Source organism: Morone saxatilis, unplaced genomic scaffold, assembly GCF_004916995.1.
Source record: "Morone saxatilis isolate NCDOM2014 unplaced genomic scaffold, NCSU_SB_2.0 Contig20, whole genome shotgun sequence".
NCBI classification, from domain to species: domain Eukaryota; kingdom Metazoa; phylum Chordata; class Actinopteri; family Moronidae; genus Morone; species Morone saxatilis.
The window spans coordinates 5474750-5484352 of NW_023339763.1; the positions used below are offsets into that span (position 1 = coordinate 5474750).

Below are 9603 nucleotides of genomic sequence, written 5' to 3' on the forward strand. Positions count from 1 at the left end.
AGAGCCGGCGTCTGGAAGCTCTTCAGTTGCTAAATCGTTAAGCCTGTGTGATATCTTCACTGCCATAAAAACAGGAATTAAAGCAGTTTTTACAGCAATGCCTTGTTGTCAACTTATTTGTGGAGTGTTGGCCAGCTGACGTTTACTGTCTGATGTTGAGGATGTTGTCTGTACTTGGGAGTGAAGTCAGAGGTAAATCCGAATAAGAACAAACCTTAAGTCCTGTAGTCCTGACTACAGGACTTAAAAAATCACCCATTTCAGGTTTATTTATAAGATCATGGATACTCTCTCTCTCTGACCGACCACCAACATAAAGTTAAAATGACTCGTGGTATTTCTAGAGTAATGTAAAGGTAACCTGGTCTTAGACCTTTGAATTGTTGCCACGCTGTTTTTTACAGCGATCCAAAAGGTCTGGTGTTGTGATATTGACAAATCTGACAAAAACAACTAACTGGTTCAGAGCTTTGGCGGCTGGGTTAAGAATGTGGACCTCATCTTTCTGTGCGTGAGTGAGAATTGACGCAGTGGTACATATTGTTGTACAGATTGTGAACAGCTCCTAGCAAGCACCATCACAGCTTTGGATGTTGGCAGGATGATTATGTTATTCACTACTTACTACTTACCTGGCAGGGGAGATACCATGATCAAGAAGGTGGTTCACCCAGGGCGAGGCTAGGCCATTGCACTCCGGTTGAGTGAAAATGTTTTCTGACCTGATACTCCTATTGGTAGGACAAAACGCAAACCATTATACAGGCTCAGATTTGGTTAGGTTTAGGCACAAAAACATCATGGTAACCGTATTGCTGTCAAATTGATTGACAGGACTTTCATTGCACAATGATTTACAACAACTAAAACGATAAAGATAAGTCAGTAATGTTTTCTGATCAGTAATGCCAAACTAGATGTGAGAAACATGATCGATGTTTCAGTTAATATACTATTTCTGGGATAGAAATAGAGACACAGGGCTGTTTTGGACTATAGCATTTTCCCCACCGTTATTTCCATCATTTCCATATTTTCAAATGCATGCTGTACTGTTTTTTGGGTTGAAATATGCCAAACCACTGACATGGTCTTATATAGTGTAATAACCTCCCAAACTACCACCACATTACAACAGCTCAATACTGGAAGCAACAAACAGGAATACAACAAAACAGAGGGAAGGATATACATAAACTCAGACTGGCACCTGCCCAGTAACTTTACATTTAGTCAAATGTACTGTAAATTTGCATTTTAAGGAGGGATGGTTTGCGACTGTGTATAAATTGCACAGATACGATTATTTTTTCTTTCCTGCTGTTCTTGCTATTTATTTGAGTAGCAGCTTATTGAGGGAGGCCTGTTTATTAAGTTCAGAAATGTTCTTCTGCACTCAGAGAAAGATAAGCAGATGCAAGAGCGTTCAGCAGCACAAGGTGGATTTGGTGTCCTGCATGGAAGCCCGTCATTCACAGACAGCTGCAATTAGAATGATAGTGCCTGGCCATATGCTATTTTGCATCCCATCCATTTCTCTGTGGGGCTCTGCTTGTCTGTAGGGATTGGTAACGCCTTTGGAGTGAGCTGAAGTGCTAACACTACTCCCCGTCTCGCTGCCCGATGCCTCTCAAGGATGTTTCCCTCTCTGCTCTCTGAAAATATGGCCAGGAGCCACAAGTGATGTCTGGAAATGAATAATAAAGCGTGTAAGGACTCCACAGAGGGTGAGCGCGGACACGTGCTTGAGCTGAATTTGGATTTCTTGACAGCCTCCGACTCGGGCATTTGCATAGCCCTCTGCAGGTTCTTTTCTCAGCTGGCAAAAGCTGCAGTTCTTCTTGCTTATACATTTACTATCTGCTTTTTTTCCCTTTTCTTCTCCATCAGTCTGCCACCTGCTTTATTAGTTGTTTTGTGTCCTTCCTTTTTTTACTCATTGTGTTCTCTGCTACTAGTGTCATAACGCCAGTTAACTGGGTTACTTAAATTTGCTACACTAAGAAAATGCTTGACTTCATGGGCAATGACAAACATCTCTTTTAATTCCAACCAATTCACCAGGACTCTAATGGTACTTGTACTCACTCTATCAAGCACAAGGAGCCCACGAGATTGGAGAACATGGTGGTAGCAATTCTAAGTTTTATAACTCCATTTAAAGGTTGGCAATACAATTATCTACAGTGTTTTGCTAAATTGAATCCTATCCTATCACTGAAATCCTCTAATACTTAATTACTTTATGAGAATGGAACAACATTAGTGATGGTTTAGAGCAATTCAAATTCTAAAACACAGAGATGTGTGGGCTATTGCTGCATATAAAAAAGGTTTAAATGTGACCGATGTTTTTAAATCCTCACAGCAAAATGATGCCTCATGTTCTTAATGAATATAGCTTTCATTCTTGAAACACATAAACAAGGTGTTTTTCCTAATCTTAAATTGCAGTAAACCACTGATTAATTAATTGTGACTGTAATATAGTACTGTGATATAGTAATATAGAAAGGGTTTGCTCAAGAAAATAGAAAACAATCATTAGTTACAGTCTTATACAAAGCTGTTAAAACTAGCTATTAAGTAAGTATTTTTTATAGTGTAGTATTGGTAATTTTACTTCAGTAAAGTAAATACTTCCACCAGTCTTTTTTTTATGTATTTGTTTGTTTGACGTCCTGTTTAATTTACAAACTGTTGTGAAATAGAGCAAATGAGCCAAGCTAAAATTTCACAATTTAATAACATTAAACAAGTAAGAGCCTGAGACTGAAAGCTGGTGTGAAGTATAAAAAGCATGGCCACCTTTTAACTTTTAGCCCAGACTTCAGAATGACGAGCAGGGCCATGCCTGAGCAGTAACATTATTTTTTTATGAGACCTTATCCCAGGATGAGAGACTACATTTCACCGCTGGTTTCAAAACCCTGGAACCCAAGAGCCACCTTGCAGTCTTGAGAGCTTTAAAGAAATATTTTATTACCCGCGGGTTTAGCTCCACCTTTTAGCCTTTAGCTACTAATAATTCAGTCTGTGGGGAATGGAGTTAACAGGCCAAGGCTGCGATCATAGTTAATGTTCTTTTATATGTGCTGCAGTGGAATAGGTTGGTTTGTTCCATTGTTTGAACCATGGCTGTCAAACTGAAGTCTCACAGGTGAAACACATAATGCATGCAAACACACTGGTCTTTATAAACTACTATCAAGATAAAAGAGTAAGGAAATAATGTAGCAACAGCAGCGCCTAAAGAAGCAAGTTCACACAAAGAGGCAAATAATGCAGAACATAAAGTATGTGGGATGCTTTTACAGACTGACATGCAGTGGTTTTCTTTGTCCATACATGCAGTGGGGTTTCACCCAAAGTCAAAATAAACTGTAAATTTCTGCTGTGAAAATAGATTCCACAATCTCTAATCATAGACACTATAGCAACAGTAGTGGACAATATTTATACTAAAAGACGATAAATGAAAATGAAAGTTAATATTAACAGATTTCGGACTTTTCATTATTGTTTGTCTTACTTTTATTTGGGGGATATGTTTTGAAACTTCACTTCCCATAATTTGGTGGCTAATTTGGGGTTGTAAACAGGAGTCAGTGAGTTACAGGCTGCAACTTGAGCCCCCATTTATATATATGTGTATGTATATATGTGTATGTTTTTTCTTTTTACATTTTAGCAAATTTGCACCATTAAAAGGATGCATAATTAGCTTCTACAGTTCCTCTTTTTAATTGAGGAGGGTTTTTTTAATTCTTGCACCCATTTTTCAGCTTTCCATTTGGCCTGGAGGAAGTGTGGACACGTCACATGGTTGAACTCACATTGCCTTGCAAACTGTGGGAATTCAAGAAAAGCAAGCTGAGGTCCATCTGTGACAACTGTTTGTGGTATCCCATGCTGTGCAAAAATGTGCTCCATGTGCTTCACCACCCCTGTAGCTGATGGGCTTGTAAGAAGAGCAATTTCAGAAAACAGAAAAGAGCTAAAGCTGCAGGACTAACCCAATGCATTACTTTCCTCCAAAACAGCTCAGGCAGGAGCTGAAGCTGCATGAGAACAGTCATACAGACAAATTCCAGCTGAACACATATCAGTTTATTTATCTGCACCATCTGCTTATGTCTGTCTCCAAAAACAGAACATGAAAGTAACATTTCACGACACCTGTCAGTCCAGCAGAGCCCAGCCGTCTGTTTCATGTGTAATCTATTAATTGATGTGATAAAATCATTTGTCTTCAAACAAAACTTTTCCACCACTGAGGACTTCTGGTCAGCAATTTCTGAGTCATACAAATTCCTAATTTCTCTTAAAGGCCCAGTGTATATTTGCAGAAATGGGAAGACAATATTCATAAGCATGTTTTCATTAGTGTATAATCACCTTAGAATGAGCCCTTTGTATCTACAGAGGGAGTGGGTCCACTTCCGCAATGTCGGCTGCGTTGAACTGCCATGTTTCTACAGTAGCCCAAAAGTGGACAACCAAACACTGGCTGTAGATAGGACCACTATTTTGTGACCACTGTAGTGTCTCCTACATGCCTGGAAAAAAATATATATTTCAGTTTCTTTACCTATTGGTAAAATGTCTTTTTGCAGATGATATGGTTGTATCTCCTTCATTGGCATGTGACCTCTAGAGCAGACTGGCATGGTTTGCAGTGTAAAGCAGTTAGGAATAAGTCTTAGGCAATGGTACTCTACTGGAAAACTGGATTTCTCTCTCTGGGTTAAAAGTGATTTGCTGCCCCATGTGAAGGAGTTCTTGTCTTCTTGGTGTCTTCTTTATGATTGGCATGCAGACTGATGCAGCGTCGGTAGTGTAGTGGCTGTTGTACGAACCTGTTGTGTTGTTAAAGAGGCAGCTCAATTCGAAGGCAAAGCTCTTTATTTACCAGTCAGTCTCAACTGTTTCAACTGTCTCAACCCAAAAGTAGCTAAAAAGAGTTTCGCTCCAAGTAGAACTGCTGCTCATTTGCATCAAAAGAGGTGAGTTGAGATGGTTTAGACATGCCAACCGGATGCCTCTCTTTAAAGATTTTCTTGGCACATCCAACTGGGAATACACCCCCAAGGTAGACCTAGAATATACTGGAAAGATTAGCCTACATATTTTATCTGGCCAGGAAATGTCCCAGGAGCAGAAAGATGTGGCTGGTGAGACCTTGCTCCGCCTGCTGCCATACAAAATGGACGGACAAATATAAAACCACATACTAGATATACATTTTTTTTCAGTGCAACTGATACATTTCCTATAAATGACATCAGGATATTAGTTCTGTAACTGGAATGAGTCCTGTTCAGCTTACACAGCCAATCAATATTTATTAAAGCTGGGTTCTAAAAAATATTTAGAGAAAGCAGATACTCGTGTGGTCTTATTGATTAGTGGAGCAGATGTGTAGTAATGTGTGTAGATACAATATGTGTATATGTGTAAATATTTACCACTAACTTACATTTTGCTGTGTTCTGATCATTCAGTGGCTGCCATGTTGTGTTACATTATACTCTCTGCAATGTGTTTATTGCTTTGTGTCATAAAAATGTGATTTGTTTCAAGGCTTTTTTACTCACTCTCACCACTTTTGTGTGTCAGTCCTTCTGTTTCTCCTTTTATTATTCACCTTCTCTCTCCTCTGCACGATGATGGATGTGGCTTTACTAATCATGAGCTCTCCCCTGTCCTTCATCCGCAGGGAGACCCTCTCTCAGCTCCATCTGCTTTGTTCCCCGTCGTCCTCCCTCATTTTCTCCTTCCTCTCTCTGTCTCAGTTTTGTTTCCTCTTTCTGTCTCTCCTTCACCACCTCTTCTCGCCTCTGTTTGATGATGGATGTCGCTTCATCAGCTTCTGCTATCTGAGGGGCTCTCGGGCTTGTGATGCCAGAGGACCCAGAGGACAGTGGGCCAAGCCAAACCTTCCCAACGAGGTGCTCATTAAACTCATCATGGGAAACTAATGAGGATGAATTTGAAGGCCGGATGTGCTTTTGTACCTAGGGAGTGCTGGGCATCTCTCAAAACGTCATCTGTTTCATCTGTTACACCCAGAGAACTGCATTTTTTTTTGTTTTTTCTTTTTGGACTTGTCTTGTTCTCCTTTAATTTATCATTTAAATCGATATTAAACAAATGTGTGAGGATTAGTATTGCAGTCGCCTCTATTCATTCAGAAGTTTCAGTACAAATACCACTCCTCTGAAAGGCTGATATTGGCCACAATAGTTCCAGATTAAAACTCTCTTCACAGATTATACAAATTATGAAAGAAAAGTCTCAATATTTAAAAGCGGGAGACATCACAAAGGTTACATTTCTCTCCCCGTGGGAACTGAGACACATCACTGACTGAAAAGTCAAGCATCCCTTGCCACATGCATGACCCCCCATTCTAAGGCCCCCTCTACCTTAACCATTAGTAAAATTATGTGTGCACAGGGCTGTTAGAGTGGCTCTACATGGCTGTGGCAATATGTTAGATGAATATATGCATTCTAAAATATTTAGTCAAGAAGTCTTCCTTTCCTGCACAGACATGTCCTCTGTATAACCTTTTCTATAAAAAAAAAACAAAAACATATGAGTACATCAAAGCAAGTTATAATTAAAATAAAAATAACAGGGGCAGGTTGTTATTTCTCTTTTTTCAGATAAATTTACACATACAACTTTATGAATGTACAACACAACATGCAGCAGAAGCATAAAGATGATTTTAGAGCCTCCAGCTTTTTACCTCCAGTTTAAAAGTGCTTTTCTTCATTACTTTGCGTAATTTGGATTCACAATGGTCCAGGGACTATCAACCCGTCTGTGTCATTTAATTATGGGTGTATGAAATGAGAGTTTTTCCTCCCGTACTCCTTTAATGTTTCCTGGAATTGATAAGAGAGAGGAAGCTCATCACATTACATTGCAGAGCTGTGATCCTCCTTTGTTGCAGCTCACTCGCACTAATGGGCCTCATCAGCGTCGCAGGCAGATACTCGACTATTAGCCAAGAAGAGACAGAAGTCGTAATGGGAAACACAGAGAGAGAGGGAGGGAAAAAAAGGAAGGGACGATGGGAGGTAGTGAGGAAAGGAGGAAGATGGAGGAGGAAATGCCAAAAAGGGAAACAGAAAGGGAAAGAGGGAAAAGGTAATGACACAAAGAGACAGGTCAAATTGATATCGGAGGGTATAATTATTCAGATAGGCCGTGATAGTTCATATGAATTGATTTATGTTCATTTTCTACTTTGTATCACCAATTGGAGTAGCATGACTGAACTGACAGAAATTTTCATTTGGTCTGGTATACATCCACTTGTTTTTATGACATACTGCATTGTAAAGCACAAAGGAAGTTGTGTTTAAGCTTAGTCCTATCAGCAGCCACTAACAACATATTATATGTTCACATTCAAGTAAGACCTCTAGCGTTGTAGCGCCACAAGCGAAGTCCAGACAGGCTTTGACTCTGGAGACTCCTGTTTTGAACAGTTGAGTGTTTAATTATATATAATAATCTAAACAAAGTAGTTAATATCTAAGTGATATCTATCCTTAATCCTAATTTTACAGCATCATCCTGCTAATAGGGGCATCAGATCAGAAAGTGCTGATATATGTAGTTTCTGGAGGGCAATTATCGACCATGTATTTTTGAATTTAATTTGGAGGACTTGCTGGAGTCGGCCCACATACACTGGTCCGAGCCTGGGAAATTACACCAGTCGAGAGTTGGCCAGAGTACTTCTGATTGAAGTTGATAATAAATCTGCTGCACCCCTTAAAACCAATGACAAATCTAGGGCAGATATTTAGAGCAGAGGTTAGATCTGGTCCTCCAGTGCCAGAACTCAGTTGACTGTCCTGATGTTCAACCATAATTGGCAGCAATAGCCCTGGCTACCTGGTTTGTTTGGAATATATGGCAGAATAATTGTTTTTCAAAAAGAGAAGTTATATAGCCACGATGGTCTAATTTTCAAATTAAGAGCACAATGCAAAATATTACGTTTAATCAAATTTAACATGTGTACAGAATATTAAATAGGGAGACAATTAAAAAAGGAGGAACTCAAGGGATCCAACTTTAAACTACTATAAATAAAATCAGTCAATCATCAAACTGTAAAACATAACATGGCCAACTCATTAAGTGAAAAATTGTTTTCATATATGTGTTATTCATGAACACAATGAACTAGGTAAAGTAACTGGGGCGATGGTATTATTAGTGACATCGCAATTATCTAATTAACTGGTTAATATTTTTAATTGGTGAGTAAAATAAAATCAGGAAACATAAAACATAAAAATAAAGTTTTAAATTAATGGCCAAATTTAAGTGTTGAAGAGATCACTTGCACACATACAAACAGGAGCTCATACAAGTAAAACTACACAAACACGCACATACACACAGCATGTCACCATCACTTCTTCACATTACACGATGAATAATCCATCAAGTTCAGAGGTGACAGACTGCAATCAGAAACAATTTGCCCTCCTTCAAAAAATCAACACAGGTGAGTGTTCCTTCCAATTTGGAGACAAACTGACTCAAACACTTGTGACTCCCACATCGGCTAAGGCGAGGCAGCCTCTGCAGTGCTGGGTGAGTTATCAGAGCTGAAAACAGAAAAATATTCAAGCAGAATACTTAACAGTTATCTGCTACTTAATGAAAACACACTGCCTTGATTTAAATTTTTTGTATTTTTTGTGTATTCACATAAACTGTTGTTGTCTTAAAGGTCCAGTGTATAATATCCAGGAGGATCTAGAATATAATATTCATTGGTATGTTTTCAATGGTGTAAAATCACCTGAAAGTAAGAATCATGCTTTTGTTATCTTAAAACAAGCATTTTTTATCTACAGAAGGAGCAGGTCCTCTTACACGGCCATGTTGAGCCGCCATGTTTCTACAGCAGAGTTTTGCAGCCACTGTATACTTTCTGTTACATACTTGGGACAGGAGGGTGAGGTGAGGGGGTTGTAATGTCCCTAACCCTTTCCACTGATCCTTTGATGTATGTATGTTTTTCAGTATGTGAGCCATTAGACAGACTAATGCATTTGTGTTTTATTTATTTTATCAGGGAATTTGTTACAAATAATGTAATTGTGATAATTAAATGAAAGTGGGAATTTGTTGACAGCTCTTCTGATTGTTTGACTGCCCGTGTTTCCTGCCGTAAAGAACTTGCCAATTCACTTATCCATCCATTCATAACTTTAATCCACCATTCATCCATCCATCCATCCATTCATCCATCCATTTATCTTTTATATACTGTGAACAGGGCTGTAGAGCCAAAGGATTTTCCTCAAGTCCAGAGGCCTATTGATGGTGACATGATGTCATCCATAATGCATTTCTCCCTTAAGGAGGCCTATCCGGCAGAGTGAGAATTTGACGTTTGTCCATTCACACACAAACACACACACTCACACAGTCTCAGAAATCTGTGATTCAACTCCATTATGGATTTCAGGACCAGTCTCTGAGCACAGTGTGGCTCTGATTTATCTACATGAGATGCTACAATAACAAGAGGGCAAACTCTGCTGTTGATTTTCAAGTAGG

The 9603-nt window shown here is 39.1% G+C and overlaps 1 pseudogene; it reads left to right on the forward strand.

The window, feature by feature from the left end:
• Positions 1 to 624: 624 nt before the first annotated feature.
• Positions 625 to 756, forward strand: LOC118332152 (annotated as a pseudogene).
• Positions 757 to 9603: the final 8847 nt, after the last annotated feature.